Source organism: Zootermopsis nevadensis, unplaced genomic scaffold, assembly GCF_977971745.1.
Source record: "Zootermopsis nevadensis isolate Lab colony 2312 unplaced genomic scaffold, Znev_1.0 Znev_ptg000021l, whole genome shotgun sequence".
Lineage (NCBI taxonomy): Eukaryota > Metazoa > Arthropoda > Insecta > Blattodea > Termopsidae > Zootermopsis > Zootermopsis nevadensis.
In genome coordinates, this window is record NW_028259153.1 from 15,455,333 (window position 1) to 15,471,184 (window position 15,852).

At 41.2% G+C, this 15,852-nt stretch overlaps 1 protein-coding gene across 3 annotated transcripts in view; it reads right to left on the reverse strand.

The window, feature by feature from the left end:
* The window catches only part of LOC110839216 (uncharacterized), a 71,177-nt gene that overhangs the window by 32,677 nt on the left and 22,648 nt on the right, over positions 1–15,852 (reverse strand). For 2 of the 3 annotated variants that reach the window (XM_022083173.2, XM_022083174.2), the window contains exon 2: positions 10,446–10,561. The gene's annotated coding sequence lies outside the window, so the exon portion shown is untranslated. Of the gene's footprint in view, positions 1–10,445; positions 10,562–11,230; positions 11,250–15,852 lie in introns of those variants that run through there. The other variant, XM_022083176.2, reaches the window with a different exon arrangement.

Below are 15,852 nucleotides of genomic sequence, written 5' to 3' on the forward strand. Positions count from 1 at the left end.
AAGAGCACGTTTCTGGAAGCTTCCAAGACATTAAGCGTTATACGAGAGAGCTGAGGTGCAGTCGAAGCATCCCAATGGAAATTTCCGTCAACTCGGTTAGTTTATGTAACAAATTCTGAATCCGCTTACTTCGGGGTGTAAATTACAGCTTAGGGAAACAAACCTGGGCCTGAATCACGGACTTTTTAGACCACAATAACGTAACATACATGGAATATAACAAAGGAAAGACTTGTAAGAAAGCGTTATCATTACATTAAACTTCTAAAATTCCACATTTCCGTCAGCTGTTTATATTTTTCTTAAATGTTCTATCTTTGCAATAGTACAAATATTTTACCTTATTTGAAACTAGTCTACGATAGGGCTTTATAAAAGGAATTCTTTTCAACTCTCTTTATGATTAGTTTCGATGTATAGACGCGGAGTTGCATAGCTGGTTACACCAGAAGGGAGTAAAATTGACTTTTCGCGTGTAATGTATAAATTACGGCCACAAATTGAAGAAGCCGAAGAAGAACAATAGGGTGTTAGAGAGCCAACACGAATAGGACACCGTCGAAGGTCGAATAATGCACTGTATTACGAATAGACAGCCTAAAGGCCTAACTAAATCGGCAAACGTTGAAATTACAACACATTCGGTCAGGCCCCGTCTCCAGCCAATTTCTGTTAGTAGAAGGACGTTGACAGAAGTAAATTTAGTCGATAAAGCTAACTAACCAATCAAATCTGCGGTGCACTGTAGCCATATTCATATTTCCTGAGCAATTCACAGCTTTCAGCTGGTCAAGACATTCACTGATTTTATGAACCGCGAGGCTCGGAACGAAAAGCCCACATTCAGACCCCTGTTCTAATGAGACAGCGCAACCTAACCATAGGCCTGTATCTTCAAAATAACTTACCTCATATCATTTTAATGTTATTATTCATCTACGCGTATTTGTCCAAAGTTGCCACTCTCTTTAATGCATCCAAACTCATATTTTGTGTAATTTACTGTTTCCTTACGCGGATTAGCGTGCATAACTCATGGGCAAATAATCATAAGGTCAATACTATTCGAGTAGGTATTTATTTTTGTCCATTTTAAAATAATAATAATCATTATAATGAACTATTACTATCAGTAAGTGCAATTACACTAATAGCGACTGAACATGCTCATTGGTAAGAATTTGTTATTTAAGGAGGCCTACATATTACGTATATGTTTAAATTGTCGGATATAACCTCAAAGTTTCGCAACGTTTATACTTGTTTCGTATAAACAATATTGCGTACAGAATTTGTAGGCATGTTTATTATCTGTCTGGATATAAAGTCTCATATTAAGAACTCAAACAATTCAATACATATCATCGAACGGAAAAACTGTATACAGATTTAATGTCACCGCCATTTTGTTGTTTTACATTCTACGAAAGGGCCGAGAGTTTCTCAACAAATATTTCATATTTCACCTCTTTCCCAAATCCTTTCAAATTCATTATTAGTCAGGCCTTATCAGCCTGCTATTCCACGATCAGTCTAAACTATTTACAGCTTGTAAGACTTGAGGTTCTCACAGCGGTGAGTATGAAGATTTCCGTCTTCTGGGTTGTTGCGCTGTGTAGTCTGGTCGATGTTAACCAACGTTTCAGAGGTCATACTGCCTCCATCATCAGGGCGATGAGTATGAAGATTTCTGTCTTCTGGGTTGTTGCGCTGAGTAGTCTGGTCGATGTTAACCAACGTTTCAGAGGTCATACTGCCTCCGTCATCAGGGCGATGAGTATGAAGATTTCTGTCTTCTGGGTTGTTGCGCTGTGTAGTCTGGTCGATGTTAACCAACGTTTCAGAGGTCATACTGCCTCCGTCATCGCCCTGATGACGGAGGCAGTATGACCTCTGAAACGTTGGTTAACATCGACCAGACTACACAGCGCAACAACCCAGAAGACGGAAATATTCTTATTTACAGCTTCATTAAATAAACCAGTAATAAATTTGAGTGTAATAACCCAAGTGTCTACTTCACCACGTTCAGGATCAGAACTTCTTCCCACAAACCTACCTGCGGTATGAGCTTTTCACATGTTCCCAATGAACCACTTCTTCGAGCTCTTGTACTGGCATTATTCAGCTTGCGTCTGTGGAACGGCAGCGTTGAATGTGTACGTCTTTCAGACGGAGAGCGAAGAGATGTGTAAATGTTTTGAACAAACGAATGCTGAATGAAGTTGTTGTCACCCTACACCCATTCATCATACTTCAATGGCCTGCTTCAACTGCAGACTTTGTACACCGTCAAACGACACTAAGAATGAATGGCAGTGAGGTAAGTATTCGGAAGTATCCGCTGCCTGTTACAACGAAACATATTATCCCAGAATACGCAAGGAAACCTGAGGACATCCTACATATAAACTTTAGCCAGGGTAACCGGTAATCTGGCCGAGTTATGTACCGAGTGCCTCTTGAATACAATATTATCAGTCCGTAAGCAAGAGTGGATGCGGCCACAGATCTAGAAACAAACCTGAGACCACTGCTCTTAAGATTTGGAACGTTAGTAGGCCTGCGTACAATATGTTACCATTGTTCTGAACATGTCTACTGTAAGCGATTCAGGCTATTTATTGTTTAGGACGTCCCGGAGTTAGCTCTAACTCATATTCAAGGAATTTCTCGCCATTAAACGGAAATACATAAAGGGCTTGAACCGTTAGTGTGTTAAGTACGATTAACACCACGTTACAGGAACGTTGGGCCAACAGCCCCTCAACGGTCAAGACATTTCGAACTTTCATGGCATCAAGACCTTTATGACTCTATTCATAAGAGCAGCCACGTGACAGTTCAGTCCACAAATCCACACACTACCACTACACTATCCATTTTAATGGGCCTATTTTACTCTTACTTTTCCGACGTCTTACTTCTGAAATAACTCATCGGCTTACCCATCGTCCTGATGACGGAGCCAACAAACACATCTGAAACGTCCGTAAACTTGTAACAGGCTACAGGGGCGAAACAACCCAGAAGACAGTCTTCATATTTGCCGCTATGAGAACCTGAAATCTCACCTAGAATTTCGTGCGTAAGTAGACCGTAAGAATTCTCGTCGTTTCCATGTGTAGGCCTATACTATCCCATTTTCCCCTGTTTACCCTAGAAATTGGCTATTCGATGAAGAACAAAAATTGAGAAATTCTACGAAATTTTCTAAACCCTCCAGTAGTTTCTTTATCTTCTTACTAGTCTTTCATCTTTTACGGATTAGATCCTTTGACCTAAGGTTCTTTAAATGTTCGGTAAGACGCCTCGGACAGTTGACAGTTCCGTCACAAAGCTTCTGCCTACACACGACAGCACAAGATAAAAACGAAAAACATCCATACCTCAAGAAATTCGGAGTGAATGTTACCGGTGTGTACAGACAGCTTTACCAACACTCCAGCCCACGGTTCTGGCAGTTCGCACTGTCTATGTTCAGGCTCGTGAAACCGTCCACATGAGACGCAGTACGAACACCAGCAGTCTGGCTACCGTGATCGGCGTACTTCTTCCAAAGTTCAAACATTCTCGTCAAAACTACGTTAAAGTCAAACGAACGCGGAGTTAAGACTTTTAACTACGTGTGCTAACTTGAAGAACACAGTCCACCGCTGAAAATTCCTTTCAGTTTTATTACCGCGATAAAACACTAGCGTTCCATACAGCACTGCGGCTGGCCAATGCTAAACGCCATGTTTAAACGTTGAGTTAATCGAACGAGCTCATGTGGCGCCATAATTGAGAAGGGAGACAGACTGGCAGACGGACAGATAAGCGGGCTGAATAGATGTTAACTGTGGAGTTCGCGTACAATACAGAGCTTTCGTTGGCCAAGACTCATTCTGGGCCTAGTAATCAGTCCTGGGAAGTCCCACGTTGACTAATATTGATAAAAATGGTCGATCATTCGTCCGAATTTTAAACCGTCGACTCAACGACTGCAACGCAACTTAATGTGGAAGAGTCAGATGTGTAAGAAAGCTATCGTGGCCTATTTTACGTACTATCCTTGGAGAAAAGAACTCATGACTTAAGACACTTTCCGGGTTCGAATTGACCACCTTGCTTAATTTGTTCTGTACAACGTAAAAGACTCGCGCTGCCGCCATGTTTTTAAATGTTGGCTTACATATTTAATACTGAAGATTTCTGTCTTCTGGTTTATTACGCTGTGCAGTCTGGTCGATGTTTACCAACGTTTCAGAGGTCATACTGCCTCCATCATCAGGACGATGAGTATGAAGATTTCTGTCTTCTGGGTTGTTGCGCTGTGTAGTCTGGTCGATGTTAACCAACGTTTCTGAGGTCATACTGCCTCCGTCATCAGGGCGATGAATTAGTATGAAGATTTCTGTCTTCTGGTTTATTACGCTGTGTAGTCTGGTAGATGTTTAACAACGTTTCAGAGGTCATACTTCCTCCGTCATCAGGGCGATGAGTATGAAGATTTCTGTCTTCTGGGTTGTTGCGCTGTGTAGTCTGGTCGATGTTAACCAACGTTTCTGAGGTCATACTGCCTCCGTCATCAGGACGATGAGTATGAAGATTTCTGTCTTCTGGGTTGTTGCGCTGTGTAGTCTGGTCGATGTTAACCAACGTTTCTGAGGTCATACTGCCTCCGTCATCAGGGCGATGAATTAGTATGAAGATTTCTGTCTTCTGGTTTATTACGCTGTGTAGTCTGGTCGATGTTTACCAACGTTTCAGAGGTCATATGCTCTACCACTTCGTCCAAAGAAAAATTCACCACTGATTTGTTAGTTCATCTCATCTCTGGCTCTACAACCCAGTGCGGGTATTGGCCGCCTCTTTTGGAGGTTACTTGAGCTAGAATCGTTAGTTATCGCCATCAGTGAGGACTTGGGCTTATAGTAGATACCAATATTTTGAAGGAACATACTGCCAACACCTTCAGAAATGAGGGAAGCCATGAAGGAACTGTCATGGTACCCGGTCTCAGCCGAGATTTGAAGCCGGGACCTTGCGAGCGGTAATCACTCTACCGCAGCGTTCGGTAATATCCATTGCCTAAAGTGTATGACCACATGCACTGTAGATAAGTGGGTAGTTCAGTCAACATTGGGTAAAGGTGTACATTTATATCTGTAAAAATTAGCAGTGGGATTAACGCGGAAATAAGATATCGCAAAAAATGGATTTGAAAACCACGAAGAAACGACAAAATTCATTTGAAGTTATCAAACTCAAACCATCTACTTTACTGAAAAAGGTCCAGTATTAACAGAGATTTCAGCAAATCTAAAACGTAACATTCTGAGCGGAACCTCATGTCAGTTTTATTCTGAAGGTTGCAGCCAGGCAGAGAGACAGACGGACAGACAAACATACTCGACCTCCACACGAAGTCTTCTGCACTTCACTTCGTGTAAAAATAACCCGCAGAAGCAATACGAGAATTGGAATATCTCGGAAACAGTTCTGATGGCGAAAGAGATTAGGAAAATAAAGGAAAAATATATAGATCACGCGCATTCCATTCCATAGCTTAGTCAGGATTGATGCTAAACATATTACGCTAATTCACTATCAACAAGTCATTACAAAGAACTAAATATTGAAGGAATGCGTCTACAAATAAACAGTCTCCGCCAGCAATGTTCTTTATTTCTCTTTTCCTTTCTTATGTATATACGTTCGTCATTTATTAATGTCGACTATTACTCACCGCAGACCACAAATATAACTACTGAACGTGAAGGAATGAATGCGGCGATCAGTAGGCTATATTTTCTTCCCATAAAATTATTTCTTCAGACATACGGGCTTGGGCTTGTTTGTCATGTCGATAATTCCTTCCATATTACCGATAAGCAAAACGTGATAAATGTAGGGATGAGGTCGGGATATCCATTTGGACTTGAGAATGAGAAAAGTTACTCCCGGCTACCTTCGAAGCCTTCATCACGGACTGAGACACCTACGGGCAAAATTCCTCGAGCGATAAAGTATGTTTTCAGATTGGATAAAACTTAAAACGTTTAATAAATCGTACTGAACATAGGCTATTAATAACACCAGAGCCAGGACAACATTAACTGGCTGTGGGCTGGAAGCCTCGAGTCAGGTTCGCGGACGGGAGACGAATTTTCCGGGAGCCTCAAGCTGACCAGTGTCCACCAACTACTATCGAGAATAATATTACATGAAGTAACCCCTCGACTCCACTGAAACCCCACACCTTCATAGCCCTCACTGACGACAACTCGGAACTTCAATAACTACGATCCGCCTATCTTATTTGAGAGAAGGCGGAGCTTCGGATGAATTGTGTTCCCAGCACCTCAACAATTTAAACATCACTTTAGCTATGACGGTAACCTAAAGACACAGTAGGATTTTCTCACTCTCTGATGCGTATCTTCAAACAGGCCAGAAGCGCTTCCTTCTACTTCCGTTCTTATTCATCAGTCAGTCATTCATTCATCTCTTCACAAACATTACGTAGTGTCACTTGTCTCTATGTAATATTTGCAAATAAAAGAAGTGTCGTTAAATAACTCAAGACACGGTCGACTACGATAGCAGAACAAGCTACGGTAAAGAAGAGAAGCTAAGTTGTCCTTACACCTTGAACAAGGTAACGCATTCAAGACCTCGATATTACAGACGGACAATCAGCTTTAAGCTCCAGCCAATTTACCTCCTGGTAAAGAACTAACGGAACCAGTTCGACAGGAGAATGGGGAAAGCAGTGGCGAACAGAAGAAAACAGAATCGAACCCTGGTCATTTAGCTATTAACCGGCCACTTTATGGACAGATCAACTGCCTCACCCTCTAGACCAGAGTCACGCAAAACTTTTTCACCTGCGGCAAACCCTAATTTATCTAAGACACTTGACGGCACACCACAAAATTTCGCCTCACGATAAGGGACAACGAAACTATACAAAGTCATATATATGTATCTATACATATAAATCCTTGCCCTACGAGAACACAGGCGTGCGAAGAGAAAACATAACGCATGTTGAATAAAACTATCGATGATGAACCAACGCGCGCGTGTTTTTTGCAAATTCTTACTGCGACAAATACGTTACTATGTAAGATTTGAGGTTTTCACATCGGTGAGTATGAAGATTTCTGTCTTCTGCCTCCGTCATCATCATCGCCCTGATCACGGAGGCAGTATGACCTCTGAAACGATAGTAAACATCTACCAGACTAGGGTAAAGTTGCCTATTTTCGTGATATCCCAAATTCCGTGATACATTTTTAAGAGAAGTATTAGGGAGTTAAGGACCATGTAGGAATGTTCAGTTTCCTCTCATAAATATGGTGCAAGATTTACCGTTTGAATGGCATGTCTTATACGTATCACGCTGCTATGGCATGAAAAGTAACTAACTGAACAAGACTTTCATCAGAAGAGCGTGTGATCGCCACGTTTGTTTGTGTCGTGTGCTTGCAGTTCGGAAAACTTCTAAATTAAAGAGATAAATATATTTACATCTACTCAAAAACTATGATGTGTTGTGCAGCGATCTGATTTATATAGGACTTTTGACTCTCAGCTTCGTCTCGAGGGGTCTAGGACCTTTCCAGTTTTGCTATTTATTTTCAATTTTGTATGTTGTGCACCATGGCGTCAGAGACACAGGTCTCTGTAAAAATACTATAGGCCGTATATTTGAGTTAAATATGTTTTCTCTCGTTAGTATGCGACTTTCTGACCCTTTCCCCAACATTTTTATACAAAAGTTGTACACTTCTACCAATATTTGCTAACGTTTTTGTAAGCGAACGAAAGGTGTTTAAATTTATTTAATTTATTTTCAATCTGTTGTGAAATGGACAAGAAAAACAATAAACCTATTAAAGTTGCAGAAACTAAGCATGTGTCCTCCAAGGAGTATGATAGTAGAACATTGGAAGTAGCTGTAAGGAAAGTTTCACAGGAAGACTATGACTGCCTGGGGAAAGTCCTTGATGAACATGATCTGAGGAACTGCCCTGACAGAATCTCGAATTGTGACGAAGCGGGGCTTATGTTTTTAACCTATGGATCCAAAATAGTTACAAGCGTTGGTAATAAATATTTTTGTCGACGTGTATATTTAAAAAAAATAACGCAAAATAAAATATATCACGGAAATAGGCAACTTTACCCTACACAGCGCAACAACCCAGAAGACAGAAATGTTCTAAATACCTTACTGCCTCTTTCCAACTGTAAAGTTCGAATATACAATTTCTTTTGCAAATTCGCAGCACGCCTCAAGCTTTGTGGCGGAACACCAGTTGGGAAACACTGGTCTTGACAAGGATTATGTCAAAGCACGTGTGGGAAGCCTCGTCACAACACCCGCCCCGCCCATGATCTCCCCCGCATGCCCCTCCTGATCCGAATAAGGAAAGCTGGTTTGCCTAAATAGCGGTTTCGGGGAGCAGTTAATTGCCCCCCCCCCCCCCCGACTTCCTTGCTTAACTTTCCAAAGTTTCACCTAAACACTGTACGAACTAAGGGGGCCAATGCACAACGAAACTATTTCCTTCAGGGCAGCATTTCGAGGCGCGTTTACGGACAGCCCCATTCGATTATTTGACCAGTCATATTAAAATAAATAATTTATGTAATCTTTCAAGAAGCTGTCTTCTGAGTTGACACTACACACACAGAAAATATTTTCCTCGTATTTTCCTAAAGTGTTCATAATAAGGAAAGTTGTAGACCTGACTGAGATTTAACTTAAATACCTGTTTTTGTGACAGTAACAAATTTTGTACGAGTCTCTTAAGAAATATTAGGCCCAAGTAAAGTCAAAGTTGAGCTGTAAACCAGAACTTACAGCCTATTGAAATACACACACAATGTGAAAAATGCTTATGGTATGACGACAGAACAACGATAAACATGTTTTATATAGAAGAGTGAGGTCAAATCTGAATACCTTTAAATTGTGGAAATACAGGCCTACATCTGTTCAATTAAAATTACGTGAGTGCTATTTTAAAATTTCTCACAGCTCCTTTATAAGTAATAAAATTAGGTCAAGAAGGAATTAAGAGTCTAAGTTCTTCTCATAGCCCCTTGCTTCTTAAATAAGCACGTCCTCTTTCTCTTCCACCATTCCGCACTCAACTCACGAATCAAGTTAAAGCAGGCGCCTCAAACTTGGGCTACAATATAATAAACCAACATTACGACCAGACTTTACACAGACCGACGACAGCGCTGATGCTGTAGGACTCAAGTTCCATTAGCGTTATGAGAAAACCATTAAGAAGTCCAGTCATTGGTCTGACAGCCGTTATGTAAGTCTATTCGTAAGAAAACATCGTACGAATACCAGCTACAAAGAAGACGGTTAGCTTAATACAATGCTCCCAGGAACGGCAAAGAATTAAACTATACGACACAGACTTCACATTTTATCCATCGTGGAAGAGATGCAAGACTACAGGCCCTAAGGAGAATAAAATATTACAGAATACCTACTTAAAGGGAGAATAATTGGTGAAAGACCAAGAAAGAGATGAACGAACATAAATGTGTTTTTAAGAAATTAAACTCGCGGGAATGCGGTAAAGAATAAGATTTAAGACAAGACTGGTCCTTTCTGCTTGATTACACGATCTGCTGTCAAAAAGACGCTGATACATGTAACTCTAAGTTGCGTAGTTACGGGAACGGCGTTAGAAACATCACAGACCGTTTAAACCATACAATATAACCAGTCGGTTTAGATACGGACGGAAGAACTGACAGTCGTAAATTACAGCATGGCCGTTGGACATGTGATAAGAATTGATTATGTATATTCTGTAACGTCACAATTCTTTTCTTAAAGACTATTACTGAATGTCTTAAAATCTTTCTCCTTTGCCCATTTATTCATCAGAAACGAACTGGTTTATGAATGAGATACACATATGCAAAGACCTTAATATCAACGGCCGGGAACAATTACAATTTATAACGCTACTCCTCGATACATAAACATTTTAAGAAACATGATGTAACCCGAAATTAACAGCGTTTCCTAGTTGTAAACAGTTTGACTTCTGCAGTTCACAGACACTACCAGACTTTAGTTTTTACATTCGATTAACATCGAGAAACGTTAATACTGAAATTGGGTCTGATTGGCCCAATAATGAAACTCGTGCATAATACAACTGAACTTTTTTATTGTTTTGCTTAACTTACGTAACACTTCAAGGAACAATAAAAACAGGAGCTAAGGAATGATTTACGTAATGTTAATCCCAAAATTCAACCGCTTTTGTCGTATAACCGGAAGTCACAAGACTCAACTCGCACGAAACACAACTTTATCAATAGACGTCGCTAGCAGAAACGCAATTTAAACCACAATTATATAATTCGAAATAAGTGGAATTAATTGCAACGCTTAGTTACTACATTACAGTTACCTTATTGTATCCCTCAGAAAAGTTGAACTCGTATTACGCTTGTAGCTCCATCTCCTCAGTAATCAGGTACGGTTTCTACGCTTCGCCTCGTAGCATCAGCATCAGTGATGATGGACCTACAAATAAACAAACAAAATTTAGACAAACCTTCCAAATCATTAACTAATCGTCATTTATAAACATGTTCATCCCAATCAACACTGTACGTCAGTAACGTCCCCGAAGGGACATGGACACTGGCTCGAAGCAGTCTATGCCGTTCCCCTTTTTGAAATCTCTAAGTGTACAAGAAAGAAACTTTATTCACTATATATATAGACATACACTATATCGTTTCTTCGGTTCGTTCGCAATGGAAAAATTGGCCTATTAGCTTCGCCATATCTGCCTGTCCGCCCGTCCGTCAGCATGCAAAAACTCGAGAATAACAGAAAACATTTGCGTCAAATCGTATAAGTCTATCCGGAAGCTTTACTAAAATCTGTCGACACGTTCCATTTTTGGTTAAAATCAGACAGTAAACGACACTTTTCTCGAGGAAAAGCCGCAACTTTCCTTCGGCACCTGAAAATAAACGAACAAACACAGACAACCGTGAAAGGGGGAGACCAAAATTACAGTTATTGTAAGGATTTTACAAAGCTGCACTGAGAAGACGCCTGGATTGTTCAAAAGACACGATTGTGAGACGGCAGTCTTTGATAGTGACAGCATGGGGACACCAATGTCGGCCTGACGTTTTCCAAATGCGTTCTTTGAGGCTTTGCGTAAGTTGCCTTATTTACCTCAGGTGTCCATGCTGACACTGCTGCAAAGCCAATCACAACGCAGACCTATCTCCCCGCGTAGTCATAAATCACTGAAGAATTCTGTCTTCTGGGTTGTTGCGCTGTGTAGTCTGATCGATGTTTACCAACGTTTCTGAGGTCATACTGCCTCCGTCATCAGAGCGATTCTTAGTATGAAGATTTCTGTCTTCTGGGTTGTTGCGCTGTGTAGTCTGGTCGATGTTTACCAACGTTTCTGAGGTCATACTGCCTCCGTCATCAGGGCGATTAAAAGTATGAAGATTTATGTCTTCTGGGTTGTTGCGCTGTGTAGTCTGGTAGATGTCCACCAACGTTTCAGAGGTCATACTGCCTCCGTCATCAGGGCGATTCTTAGTATGAAGATTTCTGTCTTCTGGGTTGTTGCGCTGTGTAGTCTGGTCGGTGTTAACCAACGTTTCAGAGGTCATACTGCCTCCGTCATCAGGACAATTCTTAGTATGAAGATTTCTGTCTTCTGGGTTGTTGCGCTGTGTAGTCTGGTCGATGTTAACCAACGTTTCAGAGGTCATACTGCCTCCGTCATCAGGGCAATTCTTAGTATGAAGATTTCCGTCTTCAGGGTTGTTGCGCTGTGTAGTCTGGTCGATGTCCACCAACGTTTCAGAGGTTATACTGCCTCCGTCATCAGGGCGATGAGTATGAAGATTTCTGTCTTCTGGGTTGTTGCGCTGTGTAGTCTGGTAGATGTTTACCAACGTTTCACAGGTCATACTGCCTCCGTCATCAGGGCAATTCTTAGTATGAAGATTTCCGTCTTCAGGGTTGTTGCGCTGTGTAGTCTGGTCGATGTCCACCAACGTTTCAGAGGTTATACTGCCTCCGTCATCAGGACGATGAGTATGAAGATTTCTGTCTTCTGGGTTGTTGCGCTGTGTAGTCTGGTCGATGTTAACCAACGTTTCTGAGGTCATACTGCCTCCGTCATCAGGGCGATGAGTATGAAGATTTCTGTCTTCTGGGTTGTTGCGCTGTGTAGTCTGGTCGATGTTAACCAACGTTTCTGAGGTCATACTGCCTCCGTCATCAGGGCGATGAGTATGAAGATTTCTGTCTTCTGGGTTGTTGCGCTGTGTAGTCTGGTCGATGTTAACCAACGTTTCAGAGGTCATACTGCCTCCGTCATCAGGACGATGAGTATGAAGATTTCTGTCTTCTGGGTTGTTGCGCTGTGTAGTCTGGTCGATGTTAACCAACGTTTCTGAGGTCATACTGCCTCCGTCATCAGGGCGATGAGTATGAAGATTTCTGTCTTCTGGGTTGTTGCGCTGTGTAGTCTGGTAGATGTTTACCAACGTTTCAGAGATCATACTGCCTCCGTCTTCAGGGCTGAAGTGGCTACGCTAATAAATGAAGAAATGGAGAAAGTGTCTCCAAAAAGTTAGTATCTACTTCGAGTCTACATGGCGCCACAATTCAGAACATCACCGTTTAAGAACATTAAATATCATTAATTTTACAGTAGATCAAAACTACGTGTAAAGCAATTAAACGTAAATGAAAGGTTACAAACAACTATTTCCGCAATGGTTAAACATTTTTGGGGTTATTTAGAAGGAGCTATTTCAACTGCTGAGGTTCCTGTAATATGGAATGAGATGGGAAGATGACAATAAATGAATGATAAGTAAGTGACGAATTTTATGAGAGGGCCGCGATAAATTTCAAGGCACTATGCCAATATTCGCGTCTCAGAACAGATACCAACCAGACGGGAACTTTCTAAATACAGAAGTCATGAGCGTTATAACTACATCAGCTGGTAAGGCGATTAGGTTACATCTCTGCACCCCTAACTACATATGCGTATGATTTTCCCAAGACCGTGACGGACCTGGAAGGATAATATTGGCTTGCAATCGATTTGCGGAAGGAAGGTTGCGAAGTCGATAAGATTGAAGTAGATCAGGAAAGGGACCAATGGCGGCCATCTATTTTTAACAGTTGAACCTTCCATTCTATTATCATACATTTATTTGGATGCAGTTGCAAATCAATATCCATCAATTCATAATTCTATCAGTAACGTACAGAGGAGAGGAGAGAAGAGAATTTATACAAATCAAGATGGCCACAAATCTGTCAGATAAACCAGAGATAAGTAAAGTCTGCTGATGTAGGCCTACTGTTATTGTTCATCCCACTAAGCTCCCAGTGCCCTGCTGCTAAACCGATAACTGTGAAGGGGATGGAAGGGTTATGGAGGGTGAGACAAGTTAGTAGGGGTGGGAATGTAAGGGCTGAAATATTAGAAGGCAGGTGTGGTGTGGTGACACGACCATAAGCCACTCCCATTTTGTTAAAAAAACAAGTAATTTCCAATACCATTTACTATAAATATGTTATTTCACGGGCGTATTCCAGCACAGTGCAAATTTTTTTTTACAAATGTGCTCTCTACTAAGAGTAATTTCAGGTTCTCATGGCAGCGAGTAGAAGATGTTAGTCTTCCAGGATGCTGCACCGTGTAGCCTCGTAGAAATTGTCCTAAGCTCAGAGATGCTTACTACTGCCTCCATCATCAGGACGATATGCACCTCTGAAACTTCAATCAGTTTCTACAGGATTAAACAACGCAACATTTCAGAAGACAGCTATCTCAGTGCTGTAACAGGACCGACTTGACACTGTATTCAGACATCAATTAATAAAGAATACAGGTACAAAACATCGAAATTACTTCGTACGAGAATTAGTGACGTATAATGTAAGCTTCTGACAACGCCTGGCTGGCTGCAACTGGCTAACGACGCTTTGTATCTGATCGGTTCTGCTGTGTTCTAATGCGCTGGGTACCATTGAATCACTAAAGTAAGACATCAGACTTTCTGTTTTTCGTTTTCCAGTGTCAGTTGGGCCAACACGGCTGCCACCATTACGCTCCGCCCGTGTTTTTCCCCAAAACCGGAATCGGAATACGCAGAAACCCTCACTGAATCTGGTATTTGGGGGGGTTGGGGCAGTTCTTCCCGATCTGGATGGAAAAAATGTAAGGAATGTGGCGACAGCAGCAATCATTCCCCGCCCTTCAGCTATCATGCCCGAAAGTTGCTGCTACGACCCGCGTAACGTAGTTGTATCTAGAATAGACAAGCTACAGGACACTGCTTGTGGCAATTACCGAAAAGCAAGATGGACGCCGGTGGACTCCACATGCAAGTACAGTAGACCTGCTCCAGCAAATCACGCAATCACGCAATAAACGCACCCTAGCGGACGAACAACAGACATGGAGGAAATCTTGACAATCGACAGACGCAAATGTGTCACGTTTTCTGCACCCAGTACAAGGCTGGAATGTGTAAGCTGTACTGGAATACACAGTTTCCTTGCATTGACTGCAAATTTTCAATTCTCAATGATCCTAGCTGAAACAAGACGAATACCATATATGCCGTTGATAAAGATTAAGTAAGTAAGGTGAAGTATTTCTTGTTATCCTCTTTTGAAGAGATGCTTTTATGTTTCAACCAGAAACTACTCCCACAACCTTGCCACCCAAACAATGTCTGAACTAACAGATCAGACTTTACGAAATAACAAGACTTTTTAAATTCCTCCCTCTAGCAGTACGCTAACCGCGCGAAATACGTAATTTCAATGTTACTTAAATTTATTTAATGGCGAAGTTTCAACTACATAAAGTATGTAAAGCCAAACGAGACTTCAACAATGTCTTGTCTTCTGGGAGGTTGCACTGTGTAGTCTTCATGGTGCAACACCCCAGAAGGCATCTTCATACTTGTCGCCGTGAGAAGCTGAAATCTCGCCGAGATTTCAATGGTTAATCTGGTAGAGTCTGAAAAGTTATAACCGGAAATCGAACCGAACATACATCATGAAATCTTAAATATTGTTTATGTTTTAAGTGTACTTAGTAATAGAAAACCAAGAAATCTATAATCACCAAATTTCGATCGGTACACAGATTTTGGCAGGCCTGCTGTGTAAAATTTTGTTTACGAATTTTTACGTGTGTTTAAAATACCAATATTTCGACCGCCAGAGCCTGTCTGTGTAACAGCAGGCCTCGAATTCAAAGTCTACATTTTATGACAACGTAGATTCATGAAAACCGGCTGTTTGCTCAGACATCGTAATTGCCAATTACGTAAGCAGTATACATACAGACTCACTCAACCGAAACGCCTTAATTTGAACAAGAATGTCTCTCACAATAAGGTATGTTGCCTGCTTTATCATACAGATCTGAAATGACATTTTCCATTTATTTTTTCTCCTGTTCAGAGGGAAGCCAGATGAGTTCGAATTCCTCTCTAACATTTACAACATGAATCGGAGGTTTCTTTTTCCTTATAAAATATACATAAAAGAAAATTAAATAAAAACCCGCAGACTTATACCACTCAAATTTAAAGCACATTTAATTGTGTTTTGTGAATTTACTAGGATCCATTCTCTTTCATTTTCCCACCAATATTATCCGGATCTTACGTTCCAGAAATCCAAATACAATCAAGTACCTATCCTCCCTCCCATATACGCTGAAGCCCTTCCTTAGTGTGAGGTGGGTTCGACACCGGAAGACCCAACTTTAAACTCATGGCAGCTTTATCTCG